The following is a 23,638-nucleotide window of genomic DNA, read 5'->3' on the forward strand; positions in this document are numbered from 1 at the left end:
GAATTTTTAAGATGACTGTAAGTGGGCTTCAGTTTTTGCAGTTATCATTGAATTAGAAAGTGTATCTACCACCTTGTAAAAGGTCATCTAACACTTTGAAAAGTCACGATTAACCTTTATAATAAAAACCTGAAAAAAAAGTTAAGAAAACTGGGATAAAACATCTTCTATTCTAAATATGTCATGCAGGAATAAGCAACCACAAGAACTACTCACACTGTGAAGTTAAATGCCTCACTGAAATTCAGGCAATAGTAAATGCAGAACAAACAATTGCACAAGCAACAGGAATTTTGAAATACCTTAGTGATGACAACACAAGCAACAGGAATTTTGAAATACCTTAGTGATGACAATTTCAAGTTTTGGTTTCTTAACACATCTGGACAGTTTTTGCAACCAAGTGCAATCATGTGTATTGATATAATGGACATGTTGTTTTTCTTTAAACAATAGCTGCTAAATTGCTTTACAGGAAATGTTTCTTAAGAATGAACATTCTGCAGGGGAGATCTTAGTGACCACCAAACATATCCTGTTGTTAGAAAAGTTACTGAAACTTTTAAAGGAAAAGCCAGTTAGCCAGCAATTTCCACGAGTCTCTCAAAGGCAAAACGGTTCTTGAAAAGGATGTCAACACTGAAAAGGATGCAAACTGTTCTAATGAACACCATTATTTCCAAAAAGACTTGCACTTGCAGTGATGGCACTAAATAGAAAAAAAACAGTTTCTGGGTTGTCATTTGGAAATCAAGGAAGAAGCTATTAATTATGTTGCTTAATCTATAGCTTTATGATTCATTTTGGTTGTAAAATAGAAGCACAAGGTTTAATAATATGTTTTAAATTTATGTGAGAGTGTTGTAATTTTCAAAGCTTGCAGAGTTTTGTACTTCAAAAATGGAATTATAAGCCATTTGCCACCAAATAAAGCAGGAAGTTTAGCAGTTAAGAAACTTACAAACAATTAATAGTTGTGCACAAAAAATAAGAAAATATATTAAATAAACAAGTTGTGACATGTGGTTGTTGAATTTGTCAGTTATGATACAAATAAAAATCTTTATGGCTATTTTTTGTGTGGCAATTATAATCTGTGACGTGTAATGGAATATTTTGAAAATGCTGACTGTGGCTGTAAGGTACTTAAATGATACATGACCATATTAATGACTGAATAGCAAGTGTGTTAGTTAGTAGTCATTGTTATAACCAGTTTTACTTAAATGTTGTACAAATACTTCGACCTTTTTCGACTCATTTATTAATAATTTTTTTCTACATACTGTTGTTGTTTTTTTACCGTATTTACAACCGCTTTGTTTCGAGTCTGTGTCACGTGTGTTTTTGGTGCCACATTATTACTGCATGTTATTGAGTTTGGCCTGTCGCTGTGCAAGTAAACAAAATTCCCCAATGATGTCTGCTGTTTACACCCGTGTACATTATTGCGTAACAACCGTCATGTCACAATGGAGTTGCTAATTAGGATTTGCATTACTTGTTTTTCTACACAAAACAATGACTAGAAAAATAGAAATGTGGCTTTCTATATATTGCCAACTTATATTTGTCCAATAAAGGCTAAATATTGAAGCAGCACCCCCAGAAATTTTTGGGCACGAGCCGCCACTGCTTATAATGTTACGAAAATTTGGATATTTGTTACATAACATCAATAATATTTGCCCTTTGCAGTTGTGACAACACGCTTAACAGACAGAGTAATGTGTGTGCACTACGAAGACAAGTATATTGCAAGGGTGACATTCCGTGTCGAAATAAAACACATTGTAGCGGCATATGCCAAACCTTCCAGTGTCCTTATTCAACTTGTTGGAAGCGTTCGACTGTGTGTGATGGCGATCATTGCAATGACTGCCCTGCGTTTCAACGCTGGAATAACGGATACGGCTTCAAATGTGTTAAGAACAACCGAATGTGCTTACTTCCGCAAATGTTCTTGTGGGACGAAGTAAAAGATTGCGACAATGGCTTTGATTTATGTTTCACTCCCGAAAATAGACATTCCAGGTATGCTTCAAATTCTGTTTAATACTGTTTTGTTTTTGGTTGTTTTAATTTAACTTTTGGAATAAAACACTATCTGCTCGAGGAAGCGTAAAGCGATATGATTTGTTAAGTAAACGGAAGTCATCTGCTCACAAATTAGCTGAATTGTAAGCGTAAAACAGGGAATCGGTGTGTCCAACCTTTATTTCTATTCTGTTGCTTTGTATTGTTTGTCCGAAGAGTAAAGTAGAATGAATAACGATTAAACGAAACAAGCATTTATCGCTTTGATAATTGCCGATTTACATCGCACTCATAAAAGGCAATCACATCCGACAAAACAGGAACGAATGCGGTACAATTAACGAATCACGGGACTGTAGGATGCGAGTACGTGATTCACTACTTTAGGGAAATACACAAAGCGTAACCACAACAATTTTCACATAAATTCCGATAAAAAAAGCTTACAGCGTTTGATCGCAAAGTTTACGTTTGGCATAAACAGACAAGTACGAATCAGAGTTCTGCGATTGTTATAGTTTGGTTTAAATCCAACATACGTCACTACTACTTAAGCGCATTAATTCTGTAATAAGCAAATTGTGCATCACATTTATCTGCACCCGTACTGTATATTCAAACATTTCTGTAATATATATTTGTCATTTGTTTAGATGTATAACTATCACTGCGTTTGCAGAGACTTCCGTCAATATCCGTTTGCCTCCTTCAACAACCAATTGTGCTTTCAATGTAAAAATGACTCCATGATCATTGCAAGATCAAGTGTGTGTAATGGCATCCAAGATTGTCCTGACATGAGCGATGAATGTAGTTGTGAAAAAAAAGTTCCAGAAATTTGTAAAAGCCTTAAACTTGTATCAAAGTATGAGAGGTAGGTTTGTTTATTTGTTGTTAGAAAACTCTTGTACCAATGATGAGGTTTGTTTAATTCAAGGAAACGATGTGATTGTTTCGACATTGATGGAGTTTGTCACAATATCCTGGATCCAACCAACACTTCCTGTTCATTGACAAAAAGCGACGTATGCGGTGCATATGCACCATGTGATGGAAACTCCCCCTGTGAACATCTCTGTCCCTCCCACTTTTGGTGTTCGGAATCAGTTTGCTGGAAGCGTTTATCAGTGTGTGATAGCGATCCATGTAACAACTGCCCTTGGTTGCCCCGAGCAAACGGACACGGCTTCAAATGTGTCAGAAACGGCAAAATGTGTATGTTGCCTCAGCAGTTGTTGTTTGATACCATACAGGATTGCGACGATTCAGCTGATTTCTGCTTTACATCGGTTGACGAGAAACTAAAAGAAGATCCCAGGTATGTTTAAATGATAGTAACACCAAGCGGCTCAACCAGGATTCTCAACTTTTTTTCTGCTTTTGCAGAGATATTCGCGGTTTCCCGTCTGTCACCTTCAATCACAATTTGTGCTTCCAGTGCATAAATGACCCCATGATTATTTCAAGGTCAAGTGTGTGTAATGGCCTCATTGAATGTCCTGATAAGAGCGATGAGTGTCTTTGTGAAATGGTCGAAGTGAAGAATTGTGGAAAGTTGTCAATGTACGCGTGAACACAGTGTTATACAAGTTGCATATCATGGTCATTCCTTAAATACGTTTGTTAAATACGTAAACATAGTAAATGGTTTTGTGGTAAATAAGGTGAATATGTTTAGTGCTGATGAGAGTGTGGAGGCCGATTGCTCAAACCCAACAACTACCGACACGATTCTTAAAGGCAATTTGTTTTGTCAACACGTAAATGTAAGTTATAAAAGAACAGATGTTGTCTATACATTGTTGCTACAGTAATGAAAACTAAATAGTTGTTTTGCATGTTTTTGTTGGAAGGGATTGAATTCAGACACCCAACTTTTGTGCGACGGGAAAACAGATTGTCCAATTAGTGCTGTCTACAGTGGTCAAATCTTCATTAACGATGAAGACCCTCGACTGTGTAAACATCGCAAACATTGTCTCACGACCGACTCGCTTCTCAACATTCCTCAATCTAAAGTTTGCGATGGCGTCATCCATTGCAAAGACAAGAGTGACGAACAACCTGAAAAATGCACTAAGCAAGATAGATTCATTTGCTCAGTGTTAAATGGAGTTAAGGTTTGCTATTTTATAAGGTAATAGTTTTTGATTGAAAAAAAAACACGTTGTTGTCAGGTTTCCATTAGCAACGCTGAGATTTGTGATTTTACTATCAATTGCGATGATCAAAGTGACGAAAAAAACTGCACGAATGACGAAAGGTTTTATTGCGAAAACAAACAACCACTCTTTGTTAAAAAGGAAAAGGTGTTACTGCATTAAATGCTACAGTTTTTAGTTTTAAACATAAAAGTTTTTCAAAAAAAAGAAATTCAACGGATTTGGAGACTGTTCTGACTGGAGCGACGAATGTCCATCAAAGTCTACTAGAACAGATGAGAACATTTTTTCCTCGCGATACGAGCTGATTGCTAATCCATTTTTACGAGCTGTTGTGTGGATCATGGGCTTTCTTGCAATCTTTGGAAATTTGGTAGGTTGAATCTTGTTCTACTTATACCGCATGAAATGCAAAATAATAACAACACATGAAGTATCACGTTTGAATTCTGCAATTACATCACAGGTCGTCATGGTAACGGAAGCAAAAACTTTGATGACAACAGAATCACAAACGGCTGCATTTCGTACCAACCATCTTTTGGTTCTCAATCTTTCTGTTTCTGACCTGCTCATGGGAGTTTATCTGCTCATGCTGGGCGCAGCTGGTGTTCACTACTCTGGAAAATACTGCGCCAATGACCTTGTTTGGAGGTCAAGTGGAAATTGCACTGCAATGGGAATATTGGTTTTGCTTTCCAGCGAAACATCAGTATTTACAATGGTTCTGCTGACATCATTTCGACTCTATGCTGTAAAATATGTGAGTAATTCAGTTGCGTACATGCACATCCATGCTTTTTCAAAAATTATTTTTGCAGCCTTTCAACGCGTCTCTGCACCCGAAGCTTAAAGTTGTTATCCTTACCATCATATTGTCGTGGTCAATTTCGTTCACTCTGGCATTTATTCCTCTCACATCTCAATTCCAACATTTGTTTGAAACCAAAGCGTGGATGAAGGAAAACCCGTTTTTACAAAGTGCCACAGTGGACTTTTCAAGTAAGCTTGTTTTGCGTATATTTGCACTCCGTTTAACGGATAGTTATCATTGATTTATTTTTAATCGGTTGGAAACATTTTTGTAATTTTTGCAGGCATGGCGAATTTCATCGATCGCTTTGTAATTTTTCAACATAATTTTACTCGCAACGATTCCCAGCAATATGAAACTGCAATTCTAAAGCTAGAAAATGTTTATTCCTGGGCGGATTTTGTGGATGTTCTTAAAGATTATAACTACACTGAAATGTTTGACATTGCAGGATATTTCGGGTATATGGTTGCAAGTACTTAGCCTATTTGTTGTACAATTTTGATGTACATTTTACAATTTTTTTTTCTCATCCCTTAAAATGTTTTTATAGATACTACAGCACCAACAGCGTTTGCATCAGCAAACTTTACGTGAAACCAACCGACAAGGCTTGGGCATACTCACTTGTTATCATCATTCTTAACTTCTTGGCTTTTCTATTTGTGGCAGTGACATACATTTGGATTTACAAAAAGTCAACGGCCAGTGGCAGGAAAATGAATGAGAGGGTGAGAAACCCAAAAGCGGAAAAACAAAACCAAGGTAAACCTAATGAGATGAGTTTGTGTATGAAAGGAAAACATTAAAACTGATTTGCGTTTGACAGAAATGCAAAAGAAAATCATTCGACTGATCTTTACCGATTTCTTCTGCTGGATTCCAATTTCGATGATGACTTTCTTGAACTTCGGGGGTGCAACTGTATCTACAGAGATCTACGCACTTTCGGCAATAATCCTGCTTCCCATCAACAGCTCCCTCAATCCTCTCATCTACTCAAACGCACCGAAAATGCTCTATGATTATATTCGTAAGCGTTTGCGTGAGTTTCCTCCACGTCAACAGCCAGAAGCCGACCGACGAGTGAACGTGATAGTTGTGGACGAAACCCCACTTTAAATGATACCTGACGATTGCAGGATTGACAAATCGGACTTGTATATCGAACTGACAATATTTTGTGCGCCAATACATATTTGTCTTCGTGTGTTTACTACTGTTTTCAATTGCTGGAAAATGTTCTTACGCTTTGAAAATATTTTTCCACGATCTTCACGTTGATTGTTCTTTTGCATTCTTGTGCAAAATCAACCTGTGGTAAATTGTTTAAACTGCAGCCTTTAATAAAGTGTAAAAACGTTTTTGAGTAAAAGTGTGAATAGGTTTGACAGCTTTTTGTTTTGTAATTAGTATGAAAGCGTTGAAACATCTGTTACAAAGTCTTTGCGCAGGATTTAGACTTAGTTCAAATTATAAATTTGATATTCATCCTTTATTGTGTTAAAAAAACGACCCTTAATCTGTTTGCAATTGCACAAATCGTAAAAAAAGAGAAATTTTAAAAGCATTTAGCTTGATATATTTATTAAAACACAAGTCAGTAATGTTTGGACTTCGCCACAGTTGAGCACCGAAATTTGAATGGTCCCCACGATTACAAACAGATTTACCCCATAGAAAAAAAACTTACAGAGAAATCTTCTGTAGAACAAAAGCTTATAAAGTGTATGTGTCCAGTTAATCATTAACTGTTGGAACGGCCACGAATTCCTGGATGCTGTATCCAAAATTTGATACATACAAAAATTTGTTTTTAGTTTCCATGAGTTAAATGTGTGTGTAATCTACGTCTCGCGGCCATATCCTGCGTGAAGCTTTTGACGGGCCCGTGACTGCATTGTAACTGCCCAATGTATCCAGTCCGTAACCACATTAAAAAAATGTATTTTATTCTTCATAGGCCAGGGGCAATTTATGCGTTATGTCCCTTTTGTATACCAAAGAGTTTTTAAATTAACGCTAGCAGTGTACAAAGTATTTTTTATGTGTGTGTGGCGCCTTGGGACTGTGTTGTAAATTACATTGTAGTGGGGCCTGATTGGTAGTATCCAATTCATATTTGTCTAACGGTGAAGTTTAGCCAGAAGGTATTGTGGTTCACCTGGACCTGACAATAGCACATACTTACATCGAACAGATTTTTTGGGGTGTGCCCTCCTTTTTATTTTATTGTTGTTTATCTTTTATTTTATTGTATAAGCACCGTTGCGGCCCGCCTCTACAATATCTTTACACACGTTCAAAAGTGTTGCCCCTATTGAGTTAGATGCAAGAAGTCGAACCGCTTGTTATATTTGCTCACGTTCGGTCCGAGTTCACTTTGGTTTCATTTTTAGGGTTTGGGTTCGATTCATTTTTGGAAATAATTTGTTTTCGGTTTCGGGTTTTGTCCGGTACGAGCAAATTACCCGGTCCGAACTGGATCGCGGTTTTTAACCGGTTCAAAACCCTCCCATCATCTACAATTCTACATGGCTTTTTAAATTTCAAAAGAATTTTGACCATGCATTGCGGTAAACTTTCAAATCAGTTACTTTTGATAGGCCCTTTAGTTGTTGACGCGCGTATATTCTTCATTGCGCTGTTTAAAAAGAAAATCAAAAATATAATACAGGTTGCATTTTTTTCTGGCTCCGAAAAAATGAGATAACCACCATGTACAATATGTCAGGTAGGAATAAGCAACAACAAATATTGCCCAGTTTTAATTTTAATAACACACACTTAAGAACCACGAACTGAGGTGTATATGTCAATAATTCAAGTTTTTGTTTTGGCATCTGCATGCTAAAGCTAACTTCTTACACCGAACCAAGTACCAGTCACAATCGACCCAAGCATTAATATTTTTTGATTTTCTCACCAGTTTTTTGTGTAACAGAAATGACCTGCTAGATCAGTGGTCCTTAAAACCTGGGGTTCGTGTAACCGGTGGTACTAAATACCGCATGTGAGTGCATGTGACCGCATGGTATACCCCATGTTATCACACGATAGTCAGTTGTAAAGCACTTGAATATGCTTTTACGAAAATTTAATTTTGCGGACTTTTGAAAGCGCCAACGGTTCGGGTTTGTAAATAAAATAACACTATAATCTGGTTTATTTCACCCTTGTTGGGCTTTTATTCCCACATTTTACATACAATGCAGTATTTTAAGCGGAATATCATGCGGTCACATCCGGTATTTAGTACCACCCGTTCGCGGACCCCCAAGAGGAAAAATGTTAAGTATCATTAACCAACAGAAGAATATTTTAAAGTTTCTCAACCGTTTTTACAATCCTGCATACGAGTGCACGCTGTTTATTGCACCTTAATTATGTCAAGAACAATTACTTTTTGTGATTGTTCTCCCTATTGTGACATCATAACACACATGGACAATAGACTTTATAGGACAAGTGATTTGGCAAGTTATATGTACCAGAAATATTTTCAATTCGATGCGTTGGCCACTACAATACAGAAATGTCAGTTTAAAGGACTGTGAAGGTGGATTTAAATGCTTTAAAATCATGACTGGGTATAATGCAAAAAACGTGAAACACAAAAAGACTTATGGGAAATTGCGATGGGGGTCCGCAGACTTACAAAATTCTTAAAAGTGGTTAGGTGATTACAAAAAAGTTAAGAACCACTGTGCTAGATGGTTATTCACCTTGCGTTGTTTAAACAACATACAGAAATTTGTGTCGTTCGCGCAGATCGCTCGCATTTCAGAAAATCCTAATGGTGGTTCAGCAACACATGTATTAAAGCAAGAGTCTAAAGGAAAGTCTGGGAACTTTTTTGGGGGGTGGCTGTATAGGATTTTTATAACGGTCGCCACCCTAGAAATTTGTGGCGGGTAGATTTTGCTGTTTTAGAAGTAAAAATGTGATTTTTTTCGGTTTATTTTGATTTATAAAAGAAACTTATCAAATAACAAAGCAAATAAAATTTAAATTTTGTTCTTTTAAGAAGTACTGTTCTTTATTTGAACGACTGTAAAACACTGGCTGCCTTCGCCTTAAATGGAAACCAAACTAAACTTCGCAATAGTGCTGCGCCAAGGTTGTACAACTAGAATTATTAAACCTACAAACACTAATAGATTTTAAACACATTTTTGCAGTTTGGAATTCTTAAAACGCATTTTTTTAAATAAAATGATCCTGTAAATTTAAACCTTGGAAAACGAATTGTAGTACTCAAAAACGCCAAGCGCAACCAAATGAAAGGCCATTGATAACAAAAAACACAACAATACATTATTCTACATTATACTATTTAAATATATTTGTTACATGGATGCATTATTTAGCTTCTTCTGTAGAAATCAATACCAACTTTGACAAACTTAAATGTTCCACAAAGCAATCTTACGGGTAGCATCTAAACACGATGTCGATGTGACTTGCGAAACTAAATCAATTTGTTTTGAGTGGGTGTCAATCGATGAGGAACGGGGTTGTGAATGTGTCTATGAGGTAATATATGAAAACGGTGGCGAAAATATCAAGCCAAGGTATATTTAAATAAAGAAAGTGAAAACGAATGCCTGTCATTTCACCTTCAGGCATTAAACGTCTAATTTGACGTTTTACAGGAAGCTGCACATATTATATGTTCCACAGCCCACATGTTTCTGCATACGTTTAATGTTGGCGTTACTGTTTAGAAACCACCTGCGCCTTTCACATTAAACATTGTTACAATTAGAGTTTGTCGTGGAGCAACTAGATATATAACATCGCAATGAATATGAGTGGGCAGGTAGAAACAATTGATCATATAACTGAGTCTACGACAAATGAAAAGAAAGAAATAAAAAATGTGCCAAAGTTGTTGCTTGCAACCGTAGTAACAGTTATCCTTATTGGTGCATTTACATCAGTTTATCTCACGGTACGTTTTGCATCAACACGTTACAAATAAACAAATGTTTAACAAAGAACATTTTGGGAAAATAATCTCAACTTTGGCAAGAATTCAAGCATTGCGACACCTAAAAAACTTTCCATGTTTGTTTAAAAAAAAAACTTATTTTACAAAAAATTCTATCGCAAAAGAGATACTTTTCTTGTGCGCCATAGCTACTATGTAACAAGGATTAGAGGCTTAGTTTCGTGCATTAGTTAGTGATTTAAAGTGTGTATATACACAAATTGACTTTTTTGCAATGAAAACTTTGGAAAAACAGCTGGGAGAGCCCTGCGTAAAAAAATCTTCTCTAATTTTAGATTTTTCAGCTACAAATCTCTGTGCAGGACTTGAAGGACCAAATTATTCTGATAGAGAACTTTGGTGCGTCAATCACTAACGCAATTATTAAAACTAAAACAGGTACAACTTGAACAAAAGAATTTCAGTTACTGCTGAAAACGTCGTTATTAATTTACATGATTTAGACATCAATGAATGTACAAGTGGAATACACAACTGTCATCAACACGCAACTTGTATCAACACAGCGGGCAGCTTCCAATGTTTTTGCAACGCAAACTACACAGGAAGTGGAACAGAGTGTGGTAAGAACGTGTGTCTAACGAGAATATACAACCCAGTGATACAAGATTTTTGGCAGAATCAAACTTTTGCGAGAGCAACCCTGGATTATGTGAACACAACGGAATTTGCTTAGATCTTCACTCGGGGTACAACTGCACATGTACTTTATGGTATACGGGAATGAACTGCCAGACAGGTTTGATTTGTACATAGAAATTGTAGTCGTAACTGTTACATTATTATGATATTAAAATACAAGAACTTTGGAATGGTTAAAGCGAACCTATTGAGCATCTTGATTATGGTTTCTAATCGGGATTCAAGTTTGTTGTTTGAAACTGTGCCAAAAAATTACTAAAATCTTCTAAATCAAAGTAATCTTTTCGACTGAGTGCATACAAGATTGCAAAAAATTTGCAGCACCCTCAACTAATTATAAACGACACACTGACATAAATTAAACCACTTATAACTAGGGATGTTCAAAGTAGAATAACTGGGTATTCTAGTATAATTGTTTCAAACTTAGAATATCGAATACAGTTCTTATATTATTTTTGGCTGTGCAATCATAAATCTTGACCACAAAGAAAAAAAGCAGTTTTAAACACTATAAAACATATTTTTCATTTAACATGTAAAAAGTAAACAATAAGAACAAAAAAAGCGCTGGAAAATGTCTCAAAATGTACAAATACATAAAGAAACGAGCACGACAGGTAAAAGCTAATGCCTAACATTGTTGTTTAGTACATTTTATTGCCTTCAGTAGGAGTAACTATGTTGTGAGTATGCTGAGGTAATTTGGTTTGTTGGTGGTAGAGGACTGACATAGACTCCCTACTGTACAAATGCACAAGGTTTAACTTAAAACAACTGCATAAAACAAGCACCCTAGCAAACAATGGGTGGTTCATTTTCAAGTCCCTAGTAAACTACCTGCGCTTCTGCAGTGCAAAAGTTAAATTTTGCAGTCGTTATTCACTATATTTTTATGTTTATCTAGGGTTAAGAAATGACCCAAACGCCGTATGTTTTTGGCATTACTTCACTGTTTTAGCGATATTGACATACAATCCCATGCTTCTAATTGCTGTCTAACGCCATAACCGTTTATTTCTGTTGTCAAAATTCGCAAACAATAGAACGGCTGCAAGACGTTGCTAACCGCGTCGGATAAACGTAAATCACGTAACAAACGTGACGTGCAAGTTGCTAATTATGCCTTCAATCCACCACCGCCGTCGTAGCGCCTGCTGACGGGACGCCGACGATTTTGTGACAGAATACAATGACCGGGCGTCGACGTAAAAGCGTAACGCATGTGTTTACATTTTTCAAACATTAAAACCACACTATTAGATCAGTTCCAATTACCCGATATAAAGGTAGAGCTACTAACACGATACGTTTCTCCTGATCCAAAATTGCTTAATTTTCGACAGGTGGCGCAAAGAGCACTTTTTTCATTTAAAACGGTATATCTCAAAAAATGCTAACGGTTAGGGCTATTAGGGTTGGGGTAAGGTATTAACACTTAAAATTCAATAAATTAACCCAAAAAATTAGTTACTAATGTACAAATTTTATGTAAATATTTCCCAACCCAGCCCATTTATAGCCGCTAAATAAATAATTCAGCTCTTTACGCCACCTATCGAAAATTAAGCACTTTTGGATCAGGAGAAACGTATCGTGTTAGTAGCTCTACCCGATATAAATGGCAAAAATGGGATTCGATACTTCTTTTTTGAACATCCTTACTTATAACACAAGAAGATAGTTTTTATTTACTCGAGACTGATAATTGAATCCCACTAAAACAGTTTTGTATGATCACCGGCTTGTGCTAACTGCATTGACCTGGAGAGACGCTAGAACATATTGCCAGGCATTAGAAGGCGATTTGGCTGCTTGGGGCATTAGAAACGCCACGATTCGCAAGTAAGTTAATATCTTAGCTTTACTATCGAATTGTGTAAACAGATTAAATTTAATCTGGATTTTTGCAACAATGGTTAAGAAACTTTAATAACCGGAAACGAGAAAGAATCGAATCATTATTTCAATATCATCGACTCGAAACCAAATTTTTAACTCTCGACTTCGTTTTGACTCTTTACATTTAATGTTTTACTCGACTTGGAATCTCATTAAACATTGTTGATTTATACAATATTATTTTATCGCCAAAGGAGTGTTTCATTTTAAAGTGATATCATCAACAATTTACTTCGCCCTCGTCAGTCAGCCCATTACTGGATCGGAATGTCAGATATTGAACAGGAGGGTAATTGGACATACATCGACGGTGTACCAACGACAGAAAACAACACGAATTTTGCACCTGGTGAACCAAACGACGATCCTGGCGACGAAGGTGGAGAAGACTGTGGAGAGTTTTATACAAATTTCCAAATGAACGACGTACCTTGCATTTACACTAGGTTTGCGATATGTGAACGACTGTGCTAACTGCCAGAAAATGATATATTTAGGCCTTGTACATGCCAGAGGTCATCAAATACAAGTACGTAATATATTGGTTACCGAGTCGATAATACATGGTTGAAGGGTGGTGCACAAAAATCATGCCTACTTTCACGCTAAAAACCTCTTTAGATTATATGTCCTTACACAGTACATCAATACCAGCAAGCCTTAAAGCGTGCCCGCAATACGTATAATGGTTCCAATACACAGATTGTACCTGTAAGAAATTTTCGTGCTGCTTGTCTCTGTCGTTCTCATTTGTTAAGCGCATAAAAGCTAAATTAATAATCACCACCTTGTTGTTTAAAATCTATAATATAGCAGTCGATGCATATATATTTGTTGGGAAGAGTTCACCTACTTTTTCGCATTTTCTTTACTATGTAATTAACGAAATTCGCGTGCTTGACATAATAAAAAGCCAATACAATCGTTTCATTTTTTCAATCTTGTCTGTTATAAATGTGAACAAACTAATCCACTTGTTTGTCAAATAGTAAGAATAAAATATGTTGTAGTTTAACATGGTCCATGTAAAGTTTTGTTTAGCTTTCCTACCACTGTTCTTAACTGTTATGGTCATTTTTTTTTATGCCGAAGCAAAGCAGCTTGCAGGTAATAAAAACATCACGACCAACATTACATCCATCACGACTAAAGGACCTGATATCAAATAAGTTACAATTAGAGCACATCAGTATCTGAGATTATAAGATCACGTTAAACCAAACAGTAAAGACAAAAAGCAATTTGCAGGTTAGCCAAAACACAAAATATCCGATATAACATCGCAAGCAATACCTTTTATCACACAAGAAAGGTGACTGCAGTTCTCTAACTCACTGCGAAACAAATTATGTAACAGTTAGCTAGATCAGCGCGGGAGCCTGCAGCAAATTTCTTACTGCGGCAGAATAAACGGAATATAAACTAGTTTGCCAAAAACCCAAACCATTAGGCAAAAACGCCGCAGTTCCGACTGTGTGCAGTGAATTACCCACGACAGTCGTAAACATAACGAAACCTCATGAAATGGTATACGTGCGTAAATTTATTTATATAGACCGCGATCCCCCCCATTCGCTATAATTAGTCCGCGTCAATCCTGCAGATCTGAAAATGGTGCTTGAGTTGACACAGCTAAAAAACGATCTAGATAACTTGATTGAAAATAAAACTAAGGGTGCGATTGTAAGAAGCAGGGCTCTGTTGACAGAAAAGGGTAAAAAAAATACAAAGTATTTTCTTAATTTAAAAAAGCGCCCCGTTGATAAAAAATCGATCAACAGACTAAGACGGGCGACCGAATGCAAACCGATCAACAAACCATATTAGGGGAGTTAGCCAAATTTTACGAGGAGCTTTACGAAAAACGCAGATCAACCTATTCTCATGCCCAAATTACCCAGCATCTGGTCCATTTAAATCTCCCTAAATTAAATTAGAAACAGGTCGAGTGTAATTCACAAAATTCCAAGAAACAAGTCGCCAGGCCTGGATGGTTTAACGGCCGAATTTTATCATATATTCTGGCCGGATATTAAAATCCTATTTGCTGACGCTTGGGCCTACACTGAAAAAAAACTGGTAAATTTAGCCCAAGCCAAAGCCAAGGGGTCGTTACTCTTATTCCCAAACCGAGAAAAGACCAACCAATCGCATCCAATTACCGACCTATCTCCTTACTTAACACCGACTGTAAAACAATATCAAAAGCCATCAACAAAAGGATTAAATCTTATATCGACATTTTAATTAGCAAAAATCAAAAATGGTTTTTTTCCTTCGCGTGCTCTTTGACATCATGGATATCTGTGATTTTTATCAAATTCCAGGGGCGGTACTTTTACTATATTTTTTCAAAGCGTTTGATACCCTGGATTGGAACTTTTTTTTCTGTGTTAAATGTCTTTAGGTTTGGACAGAATCTTACAAACTGGATAAAATGTTGTTACGCACGACCTAAGAGCAGAATTGTTAACAACAACTTCCCATCGCGGGAGATTAGGGTCAAAAGAGGTGTAAGACAGGGCGATTCGCTGTCTTCAACACTTTTTTGTTGTGCATAGAATGTTTGGCTGCGGCCTTGCGCAATGATTCCTATGAAGGAATACGACTAAACAATCGCGAATTTAAAGTTTCACTTCTTGCTGGCGATACTCTAATTTTTTTGAGAGGAGGACCATCCGAATTCGACAAAATATTTGGCGTATTAGACACGTTCTCAGGGATGTCCGGCTGCACGATTAACATGGAAAACCGTTAGCGTTCTATTTAGGATCAAAGCGCTTGTCCACTCAAACACCCTACGTGGACAAAGGACTCTCATGGCCTCAAGAGTCCGTTCGATATCTTGGCAATGAAATTCCCATTAATGACCCCAAACAGTTGTTTTCTTTAAACTTTGGGAAAGTAATCGACAAGATCGTCACAATTTTAAATATTTGGTCCTCTCGTGGTTTGACCCTCTTGGGCCTTAAAAACTCTAATAATCCCCATGTTGATTTATAAAGTTAGTGTGGTCCCCATCAACCTACCGAGCGAGTTTCTACGCAAACTAAAAACTAACTATTTCAGTTTGTGTGGGGTTCGAAATGGGAACGAGTTAAACGAAAAACGCTTATGGCAAACCTGGAACAGGGAGGGGCAAATATGCTAGATGTAGATACTTACATTTTGGCCTTAAACCTCAAATGGGGGTCAAAATATTTCGACAAAAACTATACCACCCCTTGGAAAAACTTGGAAACAAGTGTCATATCTAAAATGGAGCTAGAATGTTGGTTTCGAGGCAATCTACCTACAACATCAAAACAATGCTCGCAGATAACAATGCTCACTTCCTAGACTCTCGTTGTTCCACCACACTGTGAAATCAGTCAAGAAATCTGAATACATTGCGGCTTTAAATAGCAAGAACCTCCCTAAGTATAAACAAAATGGGCAGGTCTTTAATTTTTCGTCGCTACTTATCTATAAGTGCTATTTATTTTATCGGTCGTTTACTCTTCCCATTGTGTATGTTTTTTCTTCCTTGCTAATATATGCTCATAAAAAAATCGTATTAATAAAAATTCAACAAATAACATATTAAAGAATATTTTCCCGTGCCGAGGCTCTTTAACTGGAACATTCCCACCAATACAAAGACGACTCCGACCCGTGCCCTGAGGCAACAGCACAACAAATAACCCAAGGTGATAATTTAATTTTTTTTTTCACAATAAAGTTTAACAACAAGTATGCTGCGCTATGTAATTGTGGTAAAGACGTACAAGTTTCACCTGGTAGAACGCATTTTGCCCCAAATGTGTTAGATCGTTTAAGCGCTGTGAAGTCTGGGGTTAAATTGCTTGCCTTGGAGAAGCGGATAGCAATGAATCCTGTTAAAGGGATAACTGGGTGCACCCACACCCTACACCTAATGTTAACAATACGTAGCGATGGATTTTTTTCTCAGCGTGTACTGTTTGTAGCGTTTTCTCGATTTAAGGTGAAACATCCATTGTGACTGCCGTTTTTTGCTAACAGTCACGCTATGGCTATTAACAGTATAATTGACTGTCTTGGCGGCGAAAACTAGTCAGCTGTATAAGAATCTCAAACAACATGTACGGTCAGCAAGATGTTATATTCATCCGAAATTGAGATCACGGAGACATGCGTTTTCTATAAGCAACACAAATAGGTTACAAACAGAAACAGCGAAGTAAGTGAAAGCATTAACACACTCACCGATTACTTATGGCTTTATAGAAACTTCACCGCATTTACATAATTGTTTGTATTAAACTAATATTGTTTCCTAAATAAAACACATGCATTATTACTAAATAAAACAGATTAACAGATACAATTTAGTCATTTGCGAGAGATCAAGTCGCTCATTTAAGAATCTCGTGTCACATTACAAACGATTTCTATGGTCACACAAGATTAACATTATTATAACAGGGGAGCAACTTTTCGCTGTAACACACCGGCCCCTTTAAGCATTGGTCGTTTGAAATGCTTAACATAACACACATGAAACATAACATGCAGAAAGGGTAACACATAAACATACTTTACTTAGATTGAACCAAAAGACACAATTTAGTGATTTGCCTCACAAAAAACAGAGTACTGTGTTTGAACTTTAACACTGCGAACAATATCATTTTATCAGGGTACAGTTCAATAACACGACCCATTTGCCAAACATTGCGAGGCATGTTGTCTACAAGCAATACAACATCATTTATTTTAAGGTTACGAAATTTGTCAGTCCACTTTTTTCTCTGCTGAAGCAGAGGCAGATACTCCTTTGTGCATCTGGACCAAAACACATCTGCAAGGTATTGAACTTGCTTCCATCGTCTTCTAGAGTACACATCTTTCTTATCAAACTGACCTGGGGGCATCAGCACATCTTCCTTCAGGAGCAGTAGATGATTGGGGTTAAGAGCCTTCAGGTCTTTTGGATCATGAGATACAGTGGTGAGAGGTCGGTTGTTAATAATACATTCCACCTCACAAATTAGAGTCGACAAGCTTTCATCGGTCAAAGTCTGTTCCCTGCAAATGCCACCAAGTATTTTTCTAACAGAGCGGATTTGACTCTCCCACACACCACCATGATGTGAGGCAGTTGGTGAGTTAAAAATCCACTTAATTCTGCGTTGAAGTAAAAAGTCAGAGATTTGGTTGTTGTTTCAACTTTGAATTGCATCACAAAGCTCTCTATCAGCACCAACAAAATTGGTGCCATTATCAGATCGAATTTGCTTCACTTGGCCTCTTCGTGCAATAAATCTACGTAAAGCTTGAATAAATGAAGATGTATCCATGCTGTGAATAACCTCAATATGGATTGCTCTAAATGTGAGGCATGTGAACAAGACACCATACCTCTTGAGGTCACTTCTTCCTTTTCGAACAGTGAATGGTCCAAAACAATCTACTCCTGCATATGTGAAAGGAGGCTCATCTGGAATTAATCTTTCCTCAGGTAAATTTGCCATCTTCTGGATTCCAGCTACTCCATGTCTTTTGCGACAGTCCACACAGCCAGATAGCACACTGCGAACAACAGAATTAGCTTTTGGGATCCAAAATCTTTCATTAACGATTGAAAGAACATGTTGTCGACCAGCATGACCTGCATCTTTATGTAGTTGTTCGACAATTAAATTTGTAATTGAGCATCTTGGGAGAATAATTTGATGTTTTGCATCATAGGGAATTAAAGCAGATTGAAGTCAACCACCTACTCTTAGAAGCCCATCTTCTGGAAAAGGGTCAAATTTAACAAGTGAACTTGATTTTTTAACTGGTTTTCCACTGGATAGAATTATCATTTCATTCGAAAAGTATTTTCTTTGCAAATGCAGAAAAATTAGCCTCTCAGCACAACTAATTTCCTCAACAGACAGGGATTGTTGAACAGTAGTAGGAAATGTCTTCAAAACAGCATTCTTAAATCTTAAGATCCATGCACAAACCCTTTTCAATTTATTCCAGCTTGAAAAGCGGTCACATAGTTCATCTAAGAAGCGATATTTACTACTTGCTGTTGCAAAGTTTGAGATCTTGGTTTGTTTAATTTCTGGGTCATCATCACACAGTTGATTAACAAAATCAGGCGAAATTGGCCAATCGGATTCTGGTTTCCATAGAAAATCCGGTCCATTCTTCCATCGGTTGCATTTCAGAAAGGCATCAATAGATAGTCCCCTTGAGCATCATCAGCTGGATTAAGATTGGTAGGTACATATCTCCATTGGCACACTTTAGAACAGCCCTTGATCTGCTGAACTATGTTAGCAACAAATGTATGAAGTGGTTTTTCTTCATTGCACAAATAGCGCAGCACAGTTGTACTATCAGTCCAGAACACAGAATTTGGATTAAGATCAGGAAATTGTAGTCCCTTTTGAAGCAGAACATCTGAACGAGCAGAGACTGTTGCAGCAGATAGTTCCAAACGGGAAACAGTAGCCTAATTGGCTTTAGTGGGACAAGTCTTGTTTTGCCAAAGACCATTGAACAATAAATCTGACCTCTGTCATCCACTAACCTTAGGTAAGACACAGATCCATATGATTCCTTAGAAGCATCTGAAAAATGATGCAATTGAGCTTGAACCACCTTGTTGAAGTTGGGTGGTTTGTAACACCTTGAGATGCTAAATTTTTCAGCAAGGGTAGTTGTTGCAGCCATTTAAGCCATTTTTTCTTTATCCAACTAGGTACTGGATCATCCCAATCTAACCTCTGTTTGCACAGAATTTGTAATAGCACCTTGACAGGTTGTACAACAGCAGCACCAAAACCCAGCGGATCATAAATTGAATTAACAATGGAAAGAATTCCTCGTCGGGTCACAGGTTTTTCCTTAACTTTGACTCTAAAGCACAGTGTGTCCTCTTCGACATTCCAGAATAGGCCCAGAGCCCTTTCTGTTGGTAGGTTTTCACTAGAGAGGTCTAAGTTGGTTGCTTCCTTTGACCATTCATTTTTGGGAATTGATTGTAGGACTTCTCTGCTATTACTTATCCATTTGGTCAATTTAAATCCACCTCTGGAATGAATTTCACGTAGCTCCTTTACAAGCTGCTTAGCACTTTCAACAGTTTGAGTGGAAGTAAGACAATCATCTACATAGAAACAGCTTTTTACAGTATCCACAGTCACAAGATCAAAATCAGATTTGTTGTCTTCAGCAGTACGTTTTAAAGCAAAATTGGCACAGCTTGGAGAACAAACTGTTCCAAACAGGTAAACAGTCATTCTGTATTCTTCTAGTTCATTTTCAAGATTTCCATTTTTCCACCGCAGGAATCTGAACATGTCACGGTCAACAACTGGTACCTTGACTTGATGAAACATAGCTTGTATGTCTCCTTATATAGCAATCAGATCTCGGCGAAAACCAAATAAAACACCTATCAATTTGTTGGTGATATCCGGCCCCTGTAGCAGATTGTCATTCAAACATAATCCTTTAAACTTTGCAGAGCAGTCAAAAACGACTAGAATTTTCCCAGGTTTCTCAGGAGGGTATCACACCATGATGGGGAACATACCAGGTTTTACCATAAGGCCCACTTGCATTAGAAACATTTTCAGCATAACCTTTGACAATCATTTCATCCATAAAGGCTTTATAATCCTTGAAGAAGTTATCATCCTTTTTGAAACAGTGTTTTAGGTATGCAGCTCGTTGTTCTGCTTGAACTTTATTGAAAGGCAGATGCAAATTTGTGTTTCGCAATGGTAATCCAATTTCATAATGTTGATCATCTAAATGTCGGATTGAACTGTTGACCTATTTCATAAAGCGGGTTTGATCCACTGACAGCTCATCCTTGGAATTAGATACAGAATCCACAACATCAGAACACATACTGCACATTGGGTGTACAGCTGTTTTGACAAAGAAGTTCTTGGAATTGTTTGGTAAACTTGCTTTGCTTGGACAGTTAACAATCCAGCCCACTACAGTCTTGATTGCATAGTAGCCAGATGGTCCTTTTACAATCTCTTGTGGCTGCATGACTTTTACATTTTCATTGCCAATAAGCAAACCTACTTCTACATTTACTCTGGGAATACTAACATTCTTGAAATCTGGAAACTGGTCCACATCTTCTTGGGTCGGTACATCCGCAGACGAAACAGGCAACTGTCTGTTTGAGTAGAGAGGGTTTAAATATATACAATTAAATTCCTCGAAATCGAGCATCTCCAAATTCTTAACCACCTTTGCCCTTCTATTTTCACGATCTTGATTGATGGTGACTGTGCAAATATTAACTTCAGGGCATTTGGAGATTTGCAACTTCTTAATTAAACTTTCTGTCACAAAAGAATTGGTACTTCCTGTGTCCAGAAAAGCATTAGTAATTACAGTACGAGTAGTTCCGTGTAGGCGAATTTTGACAGGAACAATTGGCAGCAAGCATCTATTTTCATTTTCAAGATTCACTAAACCAGCTAAGACTTTTCTTCGTTTTTGAGTTGAACATTTTCAGTTGGATGCAGCAAAGTGGTGTGTTGTTTCTTGCAACCAGTTTTTTTACATGGTTCCTTTCGATGACATTGTTGAGCCCAATGTCCTTTTTCTAAGCAAGAGACCCAGCTAACAAGAAACGTTAATACAACATTCACAAGGTTGTTTAAAAGTTGTCAAATGGTTATTAACCTATTTTTTTTCAAAGTAAATGTTGCACTAAGGTTCGATGGTATTACGTTAGCCCTGAACGTAACTAAACATTATTAAAACGGTCAATAAAAAACGTCTTTAAAATAACGTTTGCGTGCGGTTGTAATACGGCGTGTGAATAACGTAATTTGATATACGTAACGGTGTGAACGTCTTCGTTACAATATTTTTTGACGTAATTAAAGCGTTTTGATGTAACGTTTTAATGTGGTTATATTGATTGGTTTAGGAAACATTTTCGAATTACCGTTTCAAATGAACGTTTTTACAAGGTTTCGGATATTCGTTCTTTTTACGCTATTTGAGATACGATTCAAATTCACGTTTTTATAACCTTAACACACAACGAAGTAAACACGTTCCAAATAAACGTTTTTATATGGTTACAATAATTTGTTTTAGAAACGATATCAAAGTTACGATAGAAGCCAACGTTTTTGTCACCTTCCCACACAACGAAGTAAACACGTTCCAAATGAACGTTTTTATATGGTTACAATAATTTGTTTTACAAACGATATCAAAGTTACGAATGAAAGCCAACGTTTTTGTCACCTTAACACACAACGAAGTAAACACGAACACACAACGAAGTAAACACGTTCCAAATGAACGTTTTTATATGGTTACAATAATTTGTTTTACAAACGATATCAAAGTTACAAATGAAAGCCAACGTTTTTGTCACCTTACCACACAACGAAGTAAACACGTTCCAAATAAACGTTTTTATATGGTTACAATAATTTGTTTTACAAACGATATCAAAGTTACGAATGAAAGCCAACGTTTTTGTCACCTTAACACACAACGAAGTAAACACGAACACACAACGAAGTAAACACGTTCCAAATGAACGTTTTTATATGGTTACAATAATTTGTTTTACAAACGATATCAAAGTTACAAATGAAAGCCAACGTTTTTGTCACCTTACCACACAACGAAGTAAACACGTTCCAAATAAACGTTTTTATATGGTTACAATAATTTGTTTTACAAACGATATCAAAGTTACGAATGAAAGCCAACGTTTTTGTCACCTTAACACACAACGAAGTAAACACGAACACACAACGAAGTAAACACGTTCCAAATGAACGTTTTTATATGGTTACAATAATTTGTTTTACAAACGATATCAAAGTTACAAATGAAAGCCAACGTTTTTGTCACCTTACCACACAACGAAGTAAACACGTTCCAAATAAACGTTTTTATATGGTTACAATAATTTGTTTTACAAACGATATCAAAGTTACGAATGAAAGCCAACGTTTTTGTCACCTTAACACAGAACGAAGTAAACACGTTCCAAATGAACGTTTTTATATGGTTACAATAATTTGTTTTACAAACGATATCAAAGTTACAAATGAAAGCCAACGTTTTTGTCACCTTACCACACAACGAAGTAAACACGTTCCAAATAAACGTTTTTATATGGTTACAATAATTTGTTTTACAAACGATATCAAAGTTACGAATGGATGTCAACGTTTTTGTCACCGTACCACACAACGAAGTAAACACGTTCCAAATAAACGTTTTTATATGGTTACAATAATTTGTTTTACAAACGATATCAAAGTTACGAATGGATGTCAACGTTTTTGTCACTTTACCACACAACGAAGTAAACACGTTCCAAATAAACACTTTTATATGGTTACAATAATTTGTTTTAGAAACGATATCAAAGTTAGGAATGAAAGCCAACGTTTTTGTCACCTTACCACACAACGAAGTAAACACGTTCCAAATGAACACTTTTATATGGTTACAATAATTTGTTTTACAAACGATATCAAAGTTACGAATGGATGTCAACGTTTTTGTCACCTTAACACACAACGAAGTAAACACGTTCCAAATGAACGTTTTTATATGGTTACAATAATTTGTTTTACAAACGATATCTAAGTTACGAATGAAAGCCAACGTTTTTGTCACCTAACCACACAACGAAGTAAACACGTTCCAAATGAACGCTTTTATATGGTTACAATAATTTGTTTTAGAAACGATATCAAAGTTAGGAATGAAAGCCAACGTTTTTGTCACCTTACCACACAACGAAGTAAACACGTTCCAAATGAACACTTTTATATGGTTACAATAATTTGTTTTGTTGTGCGAATCGAAAACGAGAAGCGTGCATCGTCATTATTCGCACGCACGACCTCCCCACACTATAAATTTGCGTGTTCGCACCAAATACGACGGTTCGCTATAAAGCAAAAACGGCTCAATACAATTTTAAACGGTCTTCACTACCCAACTTCAAATTGCAGTCAGTACCAGCGTGCAAAGTTTTAGTTTGTTTCGAGGTACGAATCGAAAATGAGAAGCGTGCATCGTCATTTTTCG

This window comes from Phallusia mammillata, chromosome 3 (genome assembly GCF_965637545.1).
Source record: "Phallusia mammillata chromosome 3, kaPhaMamm4.hap1.1, whole genome shotgun sequence".
NCBI lineage: Eukaryota > Metazoa > Chordata > Ascidiacea > Phlebobranchia > Ascidiidae > Phallusia > Phallusia mammillata.